Genomic DNA, 17,407 nt, shown 5'->3' with positions numbered 1-17,407 from the left:
AGTTACTCATTATAAGCAACCAATCTCATGCTCATGTAGTTAGACTGCCTCATTTACTCATTCGTAAGCAATCACAGATCACTTTTAGGAGTCGACTAAGTTATCTCAACTTAGCATCTCAATAGGGCAGATTGACTGCTTCACTCACTCATTCGTAAGCAATCACAGATCGCTTTTAGGACTCGACTAAGTTATCTCAACTTAGTATCTCACTAGGGCAGACTGACTGCCTCACTCACTCATCCGTACGCAATCGCAGATCGCTTTTAGGACTCGACTAAGTTATCTCAACTTAGCATCCCAATCACAGATTACTTAAGACTCAACTAAGTTATCTCGACTTAGCATCTCAATAGAGCAGATTTACTGTCTCATTCACTCATAAAAAAGCAATCACATATTACTTAGGACTCAACAAAGTTATCTCAACTTAGCATCTCAATAGGGCAGATTGACTGCCTCACTCACTCATCCATAAGCAATCACATATTACTTAGGACTCAACTAAGTTATCTCAACTTAGCATCTCAATAGGGCAGATTGACTGCCTCACTCACTCGTCCGTAAGCAATCACAGATCACTTTTAGGATCCAACACTGTGACACCCCAACTTTTCACAAGCTGAGATAGCTAAACTTTAAACATAAAAGTTGCCTATCTCAACTATCAAACACAACATAGCGAAAGCGATTTATAACTTAAGGGGTATCATGCCACATCTAGGTAAAATACAGCCTAGATGCACAGGTTATCCAAGAGAACATAACGTAACATCCTCAATTCATAAACGTAATAGGAATACTAGTCAAAGGTACATAATCCAAACATATGCACACATGCCCGAAAACATAAGTCTAAAACAAACATGAACTAGTCTAAGCAGGCCTCATAACGATAAAGCTCTAACGCGCTCTCGCTTAGACTTACTCCATACCTGGAAAACATGTAAGAAACCATTAGCAAAAGACTGCTAAGCAACCACCCCTCACACTCGTGAGAACATACATATATTAGTAAGTTTGTAAATAGGTTTACACACCCATATAGAATATACACACCAACGAATTATTCAGTATTTAAAAACGGATACTCAACAACAATATGCTGAATAAGCAATAAACCAAGGACTCTCCAAGTACAACCAACATCCAACACGAATACATAAACATTAAGTCTATACACAAGATACCAACTGAATCATAATAACAACAGAATGAACATAAGGGAACCAACTAAACTGACATATCAAGGAATAACAAACACCAACGAAGGTACAACCTCTACCAAAAGATTACAAGGAAAACGATCCTATCATCATACTAAAGATAAGAACCAACCCACCATCCCCAAATAACAATAATCGCCATACAACTAACCACCTCATCCATATCACAACACGGAGGCAACAAACCCAAATATAGAGGCATACAAGCCCATATCGCAGAGGCACATAAGCCCATATCACAGAGGTACCCAACTCCCAATTATAGAGGCACACGGGCCCAAATAAGAAGGCATACAATACCCTCCCAAACAATACCATCACAAATAAACCATACTTCCACCAACTAAGCCCCAACAAGAATATCAAGACTCAATAAGATAAGGAGATACTCGTAAGGAGTCAAAGTCTCCACATACCAACTCAGATTCATTCCCAAAGAATCCCCCAACAACAGTGTTCATTTCAGAATATAAACACAGTACATACTCAGAATGATAGCCAAAGAATAAGCTAACAATGCTAGTCCAATAAATCAAGATCAATGACTAAGAGTCATGAATAAATACTCAAGAATCAAGGTGGAATACTCAACAAGATGCTCAGTACACATTCCAGAATAAAAAGGAATCAAACAGAGTTCAAAAGACCTCAGAACAGACACTGGATCAGAACACCAACAAACCTAGCGGAACACAACAACGGATCACCTTGTTCCGTTAATCTGTACCGCAAGAGTAGACGGAAGAGGTTCACGGAACACACCTCTCCGCCACACCATTCCGCCCTTACACTTGTAGAACACATTGGCGGGGCACATTATTCCGCCAATATGCACCGTAAGTGCACCCTCAATGCACAGATTCCAGAATCGGAACAAAATACCCGATGAATCATCCCAGAATACAGATTATGCTCAGAATACTCAGATTACCCATCTTAGAAGCCAATAAATCATGGAATCCATAACAAGAATTTACTCATACACATCTACACACAAAGGATGATGAACAAAGTCCAACAATCCACAAAACAAAGGTCACAGACCATCAACAAAACTATAATCCAAGAAATTTCATAGGATTCCAACACCAAATCATATGCTTATAGATTGAGAGTGTAAAATAGGTTTTAGTGGACATGATGGTTACTTCTTGTAGCACACTTCAAACCAAGCAAACTCTTTCTCCTTCACAAGTCACACCCACCCACTTGATCATCTTTTTCCCAAAGAAAGATCCCAAAAGAACATCATAAGAACTTATATAAAGATCATGAAAATAATATGATGCAAGACTTATTCCTAAAGATAAACACTTACCCAAGCCTTAGAAATCCTAAAGGAGCAATCTTGGTCTTGGATCTTGAAGATAAAATGAAGACCAATCTTTGAAGGGAAAATGAGTGGAAGTGGCGTGAAGGATGAGTAGGGGAAGAGAGAGAGTGGAATCTCTAGAAAATGCTAAGTCTTGAATATATATACCACAACACATATATACATATATGTATATATTAGGATGGAAGATTTAATAAGGAATGGGTTCAAGTCTTTATATATAACAATTCTATGTACAAGAATAATTATTGGGCCAAATGATTCATCTCTTAAATAAATGAATTCATAGAATAAGGGGAAAAGCCCACAAGATTAGGAATTGAATGTCTTAGAAACAATATATATATACTAGCATAAGGAATTGAGCCTTTACAAAATATTCTTACTTATAAGAAATATAAGGATCCAATTTAAAGAAATCACTTATAAGAATTAAATCAAGAATTGGGCCTTAGAATAAATAATTAATTCCAGAATAAGAAATATATATATATATATATATATATATATATATATATATATATATATCTACTAGAAGAACGAAGCCCAATTAAATCAAATATATTACCCGGTAGAAATAATTACCGGTCTCAAGGCTTGAACGAAATTACGGGGTGTTACAGACTAAGTATCATAGATCCTTAGCTGGTCCCCGGATTTTTGCAGTTTGACTGCCTCACTCACTCACTCACTCGTCACATACATATATGTTGATATATGTTGCTGTGAAATTTATTTGTTGATCATGTACGCATGTGTATGATGAAGCCATTCTGAAATCTTTGGCCCTCTTGTTATTTTCCTCAAAAAATAGCGTTAAATATCACTGTTATCTGAAGGTGTTTAGTTTAGTGGTGATGTAGGGATGTGATAAAACGAAGAGTCAAGACTCCCCGAGTATCGTGTCTCTCAAGGATGACAAATTGGAGCGAATTAGTGTGGACATTTAAGAGGGTAATGAGTAAGAGTAACAAGGATTACTAAGGGTCATTTGAATGATATGTGGGGGGTTTTGAAAACAAGATTACTAAACTATCTAGAGGGATAAAGGGGTGCGTGCCACAGCTAAACCAAGCGATTGATTATCATATGGGAATTTGAAAATGAGTTGCGGGATTGAATTAGGGAGTCACGGTATTTATACCGAGTGGCGTCACACTCAGACTCTCACACCTCATTCGGTTGAGGCATTTTATCGAACACCTTGCCTACCACTCCTCCCGGACCTTGTCTTTTCGGACTAAGGGCAGGGATGTAGATGAGTTGGACTCATGAGAGGCCGCTATCGCGCACACCCTCACTTTCACTTAGTTCATTAACTATTCCGGCCGAAATAGAAGCAAAGTATGAAGAACATCACCCACACAAGACCACAATCCTACTCCAACATCTCCATAAATATAGGCAAAATTCAAGCATCAATCAAGGGTCTAACATGGGGCACACACACCCCTAAGCTACTCTACTCAAGCACTGTGGACATTAAAGAACAATAATCAAAATTAAACAAGACCATAAATTAAAGAAACAATCTTTATAAGAAAAGACTATTATACCTAAGGAAACATGTGATCTACTTCTTCTATCATTTCATCCATCTTCATCTTCAAATCTAAGAAAAGCTAATCTACTCTAATGGGAATGTATTTGTTTTCCCTCCCCAAAGGGGAAGAAATGAAAAGAAAATCATATCTGAAAAATTGGAGAGAGCCCCCTTCTAAAATGAGAAAAGGAGGTTTAAATAGCTGTCCAAAAGTCGAAATCCCGCGGTTGCCCTAACTGGACCGTCCACGCCATCACCACGCGTGTGGTGGGGGGGGGGGTCGTTGCATACTGGAAACAGTCTACGCCTCCAACACGCGTGTTGGCCTCGTGGTAGCTTCCTGCTCAGTTGATTCTTTGTTTGTTGCTTCCTTTTTGGCCTAGGACTTTGCTGTATCCTGCGGAAATGATGATCATAAATGGGTGTTAAGACTACATAATGTTGTTTATAAATTACCCGAAACTTGACTGTTTTTGGCGCTTATCAAAGTTTCCACACTTAAACCTTGCTTGTCCTCAAGCAAGCATACTATTTAAATCCTAATCATTTAAGTGCCAAGAATAGTTAAGTTTTCTGTGGGTTGATCAATTGATTTGTGTGCAGGTGTTTTTAGATAGAGCTAGTGAAATTCCCTTCACTATCTACCAAGACAATTAAGCTTAAGTCAACCAAATGTAAGGAATATGCTGAGGAAGTGAAGGTCTCCAAAGATAGGTTTAAATAACAACACTCACACTTTTCAAGCATGCAAACAATGGAAGTTCATCTTTCATTTTGTAGGGGCCTAAAAGCCGATCTCACTAGTGGGAACGATGTGCACACCCTAGCCAATTGTCCAACCATACGCCAAAGCCCCTATACGAAAAATAAGTGAGCGTAGGGGCATGGACCGCTCATCGCCATGGCTTGGGCGATCCCTCTTTCTTCTCACCCCCTCGGCTATTCTTTCGGGTCACCCGACTTCACATGGATCTCCATGCTTTTTCGAAGACAGTGCAATGGGTGCCCGAATCCAAGCAAGGCGGCTCACATCCTCTCTATTTTCTCATCTTCCAGGATTTCTTCGCAACAACCGACTTCACATGGATCTCCATGCTTTTTCGAAGACGGTGCAATGGTTGCCCCTTATCCTGGCAAGATGGCTTGCCTCGTGTTTTATCTCTAGGAGTGGTGATAAGCTCCCAAGATACCCATTATTTGAGTATAATTTAGGGTGCTTTGTAACGTTTTTAGTATCCTTACATGATAAAATTGTGATCAAATGTGCTTTAAATTCACTAACCGCACACAAAGCTACCTTTAGCATAAATTGAGATGATACAGGAGTCCCGGGAGCTAATAGGAACGAAGACCGAGCTTAAGGAACGAACCAAGCAAGTCTGGAGCCCCGAAGGACCCAAAATGACCTCCACACGCGTGGTGGTGCGCGTGGCCACTTTCAAGTAGCCAACCACGCACGACCACACGCGTGTGGAAGGGCGTGGAATGGACACTGCGCGAAATTTCTCCTAGGGCTACATTTCGGAGACTATTTAAACCCCCTTGATAGAATTTCAGAGGGGGATCACTTGGAAGGAATGATTATCACTTAGAGTAGTTTTTTTATCATTTTCTTGCAATTTTATTTCCTAGAATAGATTAGCTTAGCTTAGAGAGTTCTCCTTGTAGCAAGACAACAAGCTTGGATTGGAGGAACACTTCAAATCTAGGTGATTTCTATTACATCTTTACCTATTTTACTATTTTGTTCTTGGATTGAATTAGCTATTGTCTTGAATTCTTTATCATGAGTGACTAGTTTAATCTAGGGATTTGGATTGTGTGAAGATATGTTGCTAGTGTGATGATCTTATATCTTATTATGGATCTAAATGCTTGGATTGTTGGAATATCTATTCTTGTCTATTGATTGGCCAATCTAGATGAGAGATTGAGCTCTTAACTCTTTCATGTCTTTGATTAGAGTTAGGATTGAAAGCTTTGTAACAATCATAGATCCTATGGACTTCTTAAGAATAGTAGGAAAGTGTGTAGCTAAAGTGTTCGATAAAATGTCTCTTAGGACTTTGGTTGCTTAAAGGCATTCCTAAGTTCAAGAAGCCTTAGTATACAAAGGTGGAAGAGGACTAAGAAAACACACTCCTGAATAGCCAACATCTTTGTTCCATTTATCCATTACCTTAGACACACTAGGATGCAACATAGATGAACACTATCCAATCCCTTACCTCTTTAAATACATTTACTTACATTTGTTTTACTTTCATTCTCACACAAACCTTATGAACCTTTTCACTCTTGAATCATCATTCACCACACTCAAATCTACTACATGACTCAATCATTTGAACTCACAAACACTTAACACACCTCCACGTCCTTCCTTCGAGACCGACACTCGAGGAGTCACCGACTTTCTGTTTTATCATATTTCTTTTGACGATTCACCCTTACGCAAAACTGCATCTTCAAGTGGCCATTTTGAAGCCTTAATTCTCAATTCTCCAAATCTACCCCTCATGCCTTTTTCTTGGGATTAAGGGATTTTTTCACTCTTAAGCTCACTGTAGGCTCACCTTTTGCCCCAAGCCCTACCAGATTAAGTTCAATTCCCGGGCTTTGCTAATTTTATCTTTCTAAAACTTAGGGGGTACACACTCCCACTTCGAGAGATCCTTGACTAAGGTCCCAACAAAACAGAAGACGAAAGCATGCAATCATTCAAAAATTTTCAAATTTTGGTGGTGCAACGTGTGTGCAATTGTAGCTTCCAAAGCATATTTCAAAAATTTGTTCAGCATAAGATTAAGAGTCCTCCTAGATAGTACTGACAACAACACACTCTCTAACCTTAAACCTTAACAACTCAGTTGATCACCCAACATATGCATAGCATCCTTTCCACACTTAAAAGATGACATCGTCCTCGATGTTGCCATGAGGAACGGTGGAAAAGGAGCTGGGTCAAAAGAACAATTAATAAAAAGTACCTTTCCACACTTAAAAGTGTTTCCTGGGCTTGGACAAATCTATTAACATGAACACGCAAAAGACCATACACTCATCAAACTAGACAATCAAAGGACAAGAACATTCATGTCAATAATCGAACAAAGCTATGTTTTGGAAAAGGGGAAGAAGGGTATACCTTACTTAGCATTTCTTCCAAAGTGAATTAAACACCTTTTCCAGCTTCCCTTTTCAGAATATCCCACAATAGAAGTTATTAACAAATGATGAGTAGTAAGGGATGAACCTTTTTCGACCACCTGATTCCTTGGTTTAATCTCTTCCTTATTGAGCTTGGGGTGCCTCCCAAGAGCGCCACGTTTAACGTCCTTGGCTGGACGAAACGCGGTAATAACAGGACAAACATAATAACATGAAATAAAAACAGACAAAATGAAATATTATCCACAAACAGATTCTTAAAGTCATTGTCAGAAGTTACTCAATCATTCAATCTTTTCATGAGGCAAGATCCCAACTGCTTTCCTTTCATTGCCCTGCACCAGGTCCTCTTCTTGCAAGTTCTTTCCGAAGGAAGTCAATTTGCATACTCATTTCCTCAAGGAGCTCGTAGTGTCTAGCTTCTCTCTTCTCCAGAAACGTTTCCTGCTCGAGATGTAGTTCATATTGGAAGCTTTGCATTGTCTTCCAGTCTGTGACTTTGGTGAATCGTGAAGGAGCTGCAGTAAGTGAAGATAACTGAGCCGGAGTTGGATCTTTTGTGGACGGGGCTACTGATTCAGTGAAGATGGAGTTATTTGGGGATAAGACTGGGGGAGAATAAGGTTGATTCGCTGAGGATACATGAGTTTGCTCAGGTGTTGTGGGTTTTGGAGTTGTCGAGGATGAACAAGGAGGTGGCGGTTCAATTTCCACCTTTGGTAGCTTGGGCATTTTCTTTTTGGTTGCCTTTGCCTCTTTCTTAATTCTTCGTGTTTGGCTGGGGTTCAAGGTGGATAGATCCTTGAGCGATAGAGGAGTCATAGCCCCTACTTTCACGATTTCCTCGGTCTATTCCAATCTGGCATGATATCCCAAGGCTATGCACAGTTGCGTGACTAAGGGTCCCACAAACACTGAAGTGACATTTGCTTGCTGTTGTGCCTTCACCCATCCTTTGCACACCATCCCCATATTTACTGGTGTATTTGTATCCATGCTCCAAAGCGTGAATAAATCAGTTCGGTAGACTTTTGCAAAATTGCATGTGCGCCCTTCCCATGATTGAGCCAAAATTCGTCTAACCACCCGAATATCATCTCTTCGGATCTGTGATTGCAGTACTCTTGCCCCACTCCACTCAATTCCTGGTTTTGCAATTTTCTTCCAATATCTTTTTGGTGTTTCAAAATCTCCGAAGTCCCAAGGGAGATGCCTATACCAAGCGCTCTCTTGGTCTTCCTTGCTATAGAACCTGAGCAATACTCCTAAGGTGTTAATAGAAATGTGATAGGGTTCGTTGAAAAGAGATAACCGAATGGTGGGGCTCCTTAGATCGCCGCTTCTCCCCATGACCTCAAGAGTAGCCACGAATTCGTAGACTGCAGGTGCATATGTTGGGTGGCGCCATCCAAAGATTCTACTCCAATAAGGTTGGTGGATAAGACAGGCCACCGAATGCCGACACTGGAAAGGGTTCAACATGGCTAAATCGACAAAGTTCCATCCAATGATTGGGAGATTGAGCAGATATTGAAAACGTTTGCTCGCTTTCTCGGTCAAATGAATTCTGCGGCAAGAGTTTCCTTCGTTTCCTTTTTCCTCCTTTGCTTTTGGCAATTCTGTTTCCATCATCGGGGCCTTCCCTTTCCTGGCTCTCATTTCCTTTTGATTAGCGGTTGATGATTGCGAAGACATTTTCTAAGAAAATGGTCAATAATTTTAAAACATATGGAAATATCAATCTCAATTTTAAAGCACTATTTATCATAGGGAAACAAAATAGCACAGAATTTTAGCATATTCTTTTCATGATTTGCATTCCAAATGAGAACAAGTTGTATGATAATTGCACAAGATCATTTGGAATTCAAAAAGTCAACATAGAAGTCAACTTCATCTTCTTCCCTCAAACTAGGTTAAGGTTGAAAAATGGAGTAAACATGAAAGCTCAAATTTTACAAAATAAAGTGTTGGAAATAGCAATGTAATGCCTAAGGAGCAAGAAAGTTTCAAACTTTACTACCTATGCTCTCTATTTCATCTTGAATCCCCTCACAACAAGAATATGCCCAAATCACATAGGGTTTGAAATCTAGATACCAAGAGGTTGCAAGACATGAAATTTTCATCATTTAATAGCAATGTAAGCCTCACACAAGTCTTAGAAGTCATTTCACAACCAAATATCTCAAGAAAAACTTCAAGCAATAAAGACCCATAGACACATGCTTTAAGGAAAATAAGTTATATCATTCAAAGAAATAAGAGTAAGAGAAGGTGGGTTTTACCTTTGGAATAGCTTTGAAAGATGAAGAAAGCTTGAAAAACTTGCAAAGAAATGTCTTGGAGTGGAGTGTTTTTACCTTGGAGGAAGTTTTAGCTCGTGGAATGAAAGGAATGAAGAAGGGACAAAGATTAAAACACTTTTGCACCCCTTTTACGCAACTATCCGGTGCCCGTCCACGCCATCCACACGCGTGGTTGGTGGCGTGGATGCTTACTGGAATTCATCCACGCCACCCACACGCGTGTTTGGTGGCGTGGACGTGTTCAGTTGTCCACTTCGAATTTTCTTTGCTTTTCTTGCACTAGTTAATGACTTTGACGGATAATTTTTATAGGGATTCATTTTGGAATGGTGAATCTGCGTGGTTAGTCAAAACGAAACTATACAAAAGACAAAGTTTATGAAAAATAAGAAAAACGAGAATAAACAAGTCAAGTTCTAAATCCTAAGGATAACATTGGGAATGCCTCCCAAGTGCGCGATGGTTTAACGTCTTCGGCTAGACGTAGTGTGTTCTATCCTTCGAAGCACACTGATTTCGGGACCTTACCAAGCGTCCCGTAAACTTTGGCTTCAAGGAATGCCCCAAGGTGTTGGACATCCTTGAATTCTAAACCAAATAAAGGAAGAACAAGGTGTATAGTTGGAAGGTTTTTTGCCTCAAACACCCTCCTTGATTCCTCAAGGGTGGTGTGATCTTCCCCTATTTTCTCATTCTCTCTTTCACCCCTAAAGATTTTTTTCATTTTTAGCATAGGTTTGGTACCATATCTCCTCACTCAAATTTTCAATTCCAAATTTAGTTACTTTACCCCCCTCAATTCGCTCGATTAGATCAAACGTGAAGATTCCTTCATTTTCCACCATCTCTTCCTCACATTCTCTCCTCTCATTTCCCCACTCTGTTTGACTAGAAGAATCACCCTTATCCTTATATGAATAAAACGAAGTAATATCCCCTTCACTCATCAACTCATTTTCACCCAAGTCATAGGATTCATTTTCCAAAAATTTAAAACAATCATATTCATCTTTAAACAAAAGAGAATCCTTATGATTGTCAATCAATATATCACGATTTACTATAGAATCATCCTCCGAAAAATTAAAGTAGTCATAGTCATAAGTAGTAGAAATATCAATACGAAGGGAGTCATCTTTATAAGGAACACAATTATCTTTATCAATATTTTCACACTCATTAATAAAATCATCAACAAAGCCTATGGAATCATTCTCCCGGAAATAAAAACAATTAGTATCACAAGCATATAGATCATTGTTGCATTTCAAAAGGGAGTCATCCACACAAGTGTCACAAGTGTTTTCAATAAGAGCACAAGGATTTTCAAGAATATTAACACAAGAAAGATTACGAATGTTACCACATGTTGGCTCTACATCTTCCCACACTACTTCGATGTCCTCATCCTCACTCCCCATCTCTACCTCCTTTTGATTTTCCAATTCGAAAATTGGAACTTCTTCAAGCACCGGGGCATAACAATCCACTTTCTCTTCAACACTCACCTCTTTTCTAGCATTTTTTTTTCAACCTCTTGTACAATCCTTGGATGGGCTTCCAAAGTCGGGATATAATCTAAGATGGGGTAATTAACCCGTAACGAGCTTGTGTTTCATGAGCTCCTCCATCATAGATAGCATTTTCGTTTCAACCTCTTCTAATGGAAGTCCTTCTTCCCGGAGGGTAGCAAGATAGTCTTTCAATTCGCTCTTGATTTCGGCTCTTAAATTAGCCGTGTCCTCCTTGGCCATCTTGGTGAATACTTCTATCTTTTCTTTTAGAATCTCAATTTCGCTGTTGGCCGGTGGGATATAATCACAAGGATTGGTATGAGTAAGATATGGGAAGGAGGGTGGTGTTTCAAAGAAATGTGTAGTATTGTTTTCTTGATGAATTTGTGATGGAGGTGGGTAGTAGGTGTTTGGGTGGGAATTGGGGAGTGAATATGACTCGTGAGTATAGCTTGGGTCGATTCTTTTCATCATTTGTACAAGCTTACTCTCAATATTTTGAGATATATCTTTAGAGCTTAACGAGTCATTTTGATAAATGGGGTATTGTGGAGGGAGTTCTTTTTGATAAGGTGGGATTGAGTGTGTATATGGTGGTGGGTGATGGCTATGTATATAAGATGGGTAAGGATTTGGAGGTGGGTAGTGATAGGTTGGTGGAGGGTAAACATAGTTAGAATGGGGGTAATAAGGATATGGTTGGGGTGGAGAATCTCTCCAAGATTGTCCTCCATGGTGTGGATAACCATGGGGATTCAAATAAGCACTCATTGGCAAGCTTCCAAATGATTTTTAACAAAAATTTCCTACACAAGGCTTAGCCAACAACAACTCTTTACAACTAAAAGTAGTTGCAAGTGAGCAATAAGATATGCAAAGCAAATAAGCTCACTTCTTCAACCAAGTAATGAAAATAAGAAAACAAATTAAATAAAAGAAAAAGTAATTCAAGAACTCTTAACAATTAACTTCAAAAATGTCAACACAATTCAAAACCGTTTGCCATCCCCGGCAACGACGCCATTTTGAAGGTGTTTAGTTTAGTGGTGGTGTAGGGATGTGATAAAACGAAGAGTCAAGACTCCCCGAGTGTCGTGTCTCTCAAGGATGACAAATTGGAGCGAATTAATGTGGACATTTAAGAGGGTAATGAGTAAGAGTAACAAGGATTACTAAGGGTCATTTGAATGATATGTGGGGGTTTTGAAAACAAGATTAAACTAAACTATCTAGAGGGATAAAGGGGTGCGTGTCACAGCTAAACCAAGCGATTGATTATCATATGGGAATTTGAAAATGAGTTGCGGGATTGAATTAGGGAGTCACGGTATTTATACCGAGTGGCGTCACACTCAGACTCTCACACCTCATTCGGTTGAGGCATTTTATCGAACACCTTGCCTACCACTCCTCCCGGACCTTGTCCTTTCGGACTAAGGGCAGGGATGTAGATGAGTTGGACTCATGAGAGGCCGCTATCGCGCACACCCTCACTTTCACGTAGTTCACTAACTATTCCGGCCGAAATAGAAGCAAAGTATGAACAACATCACCCACACAAGACTACAATCCTACTCCAACATCTCCATAAACATAGGCAAAATTCAAGCATCAATCAACGGTCTAACATGGGGCACACACACCCCTAAGCTACTCTACTCAAGCACTGTGGACATTAAAGAACAATAATCAAAATTAAACAAAACCATAAATTAAAGAAACAATCTTTCTAAGAAAAGACTATTATACCTAAGGAAACATGTGATCTACTTCTTCTATCATTTCATCCATCTTCATCTTCAAATCTAAGAAAAGCTAATCTACTCTAATGGGAATGTATTTGTTTTCCCTCCCCAAAGGGGAAGAAATGAAAAGAAAATCATATCTGAAAAATTGGAGAAAGCCCCCTCCTAAAATGAGAAAAGGGGGTTTAAATAGCTGTCCAAAAGTCAAAATCCCGTGGTTGCCCTAACTGGACCGTCCACGCCATCACCACGCGTGTTGGGGGGGGGGGTGGGGTGTGGTTGCATACTAGAAACAGTCCACGCCTCCACCACGCGTGTTGGCCTTGTGGTAGCTTCCTGCCCGGTTGATTCTTTGTTTGTTGCTTCCTTTTTGGCCTAGGACCTTGCCGTATCCTGCGGAAATGACTTAAAACATATCCTTTGAGTTGAAGTTGTCAATTTGGTCTCAATTAGAGTCTTTATACACGAAAGATGATCATAAATGGGTGTTAAGACTACACAATGTTGTCTATAAATGACCCGAAACTTGACTGTTCTTGGCGCTTATCATTATCCTTCTGGTCGGTTGAGTGTTCGTGACTGCCTCGTTCCACGCTAAGCAACATTCTGGATCAGACAATCCACTCGTCTCCTTGTTAGGCTACTAAAATGTCGTTTCTGGTATTTGTTTTGTTTTCTAATTCACGATAACCATCTGCAATGTCTAGCAATTCCCACCCATCTCTCAGGGCGATTCCGGTTGACCCTATTTCGATGGCGGATTGCCATCTTTCGGCTACTGAGTGAGCTGCTCGACTGTTTGAGTATCCCATAATTTCAGGAGCATTCTCCACAGTATTGCCAAAATGGATTTTTTGTGACTCATCCAGAATTTCCCTTTCACGTGTTTCACCTTAATTTTCTAGCTTCATCAACGTCTTAGGCATATCAAGAAGGAAATGTGTAAAAATATTTCATAAGAAAGACTTACTGCTTCGTCAACTTCTTGGGCAGTTAATGTCCGACTGCTAAATCAATTTTCACCCATCTCTCAGGGTAGCTCTCACCCGTCTTTCAGGGTCTCACCCATATTTCAAGGTCATTCTCACCCATATTTCAGGGCCCGGTTAGAATCCGATCAATTATAGTAAATCATATTTCTCTGACCGATTGCTTCAGTCTGGCAAACTATCTGTTTACTTGATCGTTGGTATGACTCAACATGCCGCTGGTTTTTCTCCTCTTTCCTTGCGTTTCAAATTTCTTAAAAATGGACACGTACAAGAGCCTGAACACTACAAGTTTCCACGTGCATGTACCAAAACCAAATCCTTCCATACACATGCATTTCTATGAATGTTTTCACATTTTCCCATGTACTGGCACATACGAAATTAATCCTACTCATATGGAAATATTCCGAATGCAAATGCCTCCCAATATAACTAATTAAAATGCATTTCCCATTTTGAATATCAAACTTTTAATGCAAAGCTTGCCTATGTATGGAAATGTGCAAAAACAAATAAGGAAAATGGCGTACCGCTCCCCAATATAATATCTCGAGAGTCGACATTTATGGAGGCGATTTGAACGGCGCCCTTAACTGACCATAGCCATACTGCTACGGTTAATTAATTGTTTTTCCTTCAATAGCTTCCAGAAAGTTCACCGGACTTTTACCCGGTCTTTCAGAGTCCTTTTTACCCATCTTTCAGGGTATTTTCTTCCCATCTTTCAGGGCGTTCCAACCGGTCCATATTTTTGCCGATTGCCTGACCTATTCCGTCAAGTCCCTCAGTCTGACACCATACTAGTGACTACCTGCTTCATCTATCGTACCTCTACCATATAATCTCACTTATTACCGAATAGAAACATTCCACACCAATGATTCATGCATGGGAATGGAAAGCAATATTTTTCATACACAAACTGCCATCCATTTTAATGCCAGAAATATTCGATAAAATGCATTCAAACGTACTAACCCAAATTTTCATTTCATCACTTGCCACGTAGCATGAAGCTTTAAATTTCTTGCCAAATTTTCATTTAATTCCTTTCCATGTTGTCACTCATGTCACACACATTATCCCATAATTCATTAGTTTGTACAGTTTCAATGCACAAAGCATATTTTTCCACAATTCACTGGTTTGTACAGTTTCTATGCACAAAGCACACCCCCACAATGAAACTTAGCTTGTAAAAATAATTTGGAAGGAAGGCATACCACTCAAGTGACGTCTGGCCGTGAAATAATTAATCAAAATATATACTCGACCGATCCACTGAATGTGAACTGCCCACTCCAGCCAAGGTGATGTCCAACCGCTTCGAACCTAACAATGCTGATAACCAATGACCATATCCGATTGCACGCACTACTTCTTCCGCGATTCAGCTGTATGATTCTATCGTTGCAATGGTACGAGCACACGGCTTTTTGTACCAGTCCCCACAGACGGCACCAGTGATGGTTTTCCGACCTTTAGGTGGTCGGCCGGCGGGCCAACACTACCGGAAAAAACCAAGTATAAAGTATAGAAAACACTCTTGGTTAACTCTTCAACTCTTTGTATTGCTCCCTCTCTCCAATACTCCCCCCTTCCAAATGATTTGTACAATCCTTTTATACTAGGCACCTGGGCCGTTACATATTTACTTTCTAATTAATGGTACATAACACTCATAAAGTGCATTTAATATACGTAATTATGGATCTTCAATCGTGGATGTTCGTTGGCTCTCTAAGATTCTTGGCCTCGCAGATCAAAACCCCTCAGATCAGCTTCTCCGCCTGCGACCGGCCGAAAGCCTCAAACACTCAACCTCGTTCCAGACTCATCCGGTCATCTTGTTCGGAAGACTTGATCCTTCACCCTTTCTTCAGACTTGCCCGGCCCTCTAGTCGAGAGCCTTGATCTCCCTTTCTACCTGCAGACTCGTCCGGCCATCCAACCGGAAGCCTGGATCTCTCGGTCTTCCTTTATACTCGTCCGGTCCTCTGACTCGGAAGCCTCAATCTCTCAGTCTTTCTTTAGACCCGTCCGGTCATCTAGCCGAGAGCCTTGATCTCATGGTCTTTCTTCATACTCATTCGGTCCTCCGGCTCAGAAGCCTCAATCTCTCAATCTTTCTTTATTCCCCTACATAGAAGTTCTCATTCTATTTAATCTCATTCCTCACAATGATCGCCCCTTTATTCCTTCGTTCATACCTGTTCTGTCCGAGTCGCTCGTCCGGCCGGACTTACATCCCATCAGTTTGCATCAGCGCGCACTCTCGTGCAAGCCTGGACTCAAAATCTATAAATAAAGGAGCTGGATCTTTTTGAGGAGGAAAGTTAGTATAGCCATTAATTTAGTTTTACAGATAGTTAAGGTCGTAGATTTACCTTCCATGCTACTAGCTTAGAACCATAGATTCAATATTTGTAATTCAATTTCAATTTCCAATTTCAATTGTTCTTGCATTTTCAATTCAAGTTGTAATCCTAGTTTAGATTCTATTGTTCTCTACTTTCAAGCAAGGATTGGATTTCTACAAGTTCATTTTCTACAATAGCTAAGTTCTTCAATTCAATTCTTTACCTTTACTTTCATTCAATTGTGAACTTTAATTCCATTCTTGATTGTGCATTGTATTGTGTAATAATGATTGTGATTACTCTTGTTCATTTCTTTATAATGTGTGATTAGTTCTCATCGGAGGAAGATATGTTGTAGGCCGGTAAGGTGGTGTTTGATGAAATGATCTTGAATTACTAGAATAGGATATTGAGTCTTGACTTTATGGATTGTTGATTGACATGATTGAGACATGCATGATTAAGAAGTGACAACCTAATTTAGGCTAAATGAGTCAATCAACCATGTTTCATTTTTGAGAAAAGGGGAGTGTGTGGTGTTAAGGACGCCAAGTGTTTGGCGAAACAGCTTATTTACCTTCTTGAAGCATGAAAGTGCCCTTAAATGTAATAGGAGTGTGGAATGTCCTTGAGAAAGGTTTCCTCCTAGTTATACGACACCTATCCTATTGTCAATTGACTGTTCCTCTCACTTCTAACTCGATTGTATTGTCTAGACCTATGCCTCATCCCTATCCATCTCCTCCTTTATTACCACTGTGTTCTTTCCTTTATTGCTTTTATTGATATTGTACTGTTTGCACATAAACCAATCACTTGTGTCTTAACTAGATTTACATATGCAACAATTATTACTTGTGTTTTAAACCCAGGATACCCTTGATGTTTTGGTTAAAACTCAGGGACTAAATGCCATTTTCCCTATATTATATTATGGTTTAGTAGAGTTGAATTGTGAATTGCGAAGAGTGATGGGCAATGAATCAACTTCTTCCGCATGCCCATTGGCCGGCTGCGACTTCTCTGATCTGAGGACAAGGATCAATTTCTTACCTCACCTTTCAATCTCACAATTTGTTATTGTCGGCTTTGTATTTCCCAGAAATTCCCTAGACCCCAGAGTCCCACCTGCTCTTATCCTAAAATTTTACTAGTAGAGAAGTAAATCACAAGAATTATTCCTGTTTGTTTTATAGATGACAATGGATCCTAGA

Source organism: Ipomoea triloba, chromosome 7 (assembly GCF_003576645.1).
Source record: "Ipomoea triloba cultivar NCNSP0323 chromosome 7, ASM357664v1".
Classification (NCBI taxonomy): Eukaryota; Viridiplantae; Streptophyta; class Magnoliopsida; order Solanales; family Convolvulaceae; genus Ipomoea; species Ipomoea triloba.
Note: the sequence above shows the minus strand (reverse complement) of the source record.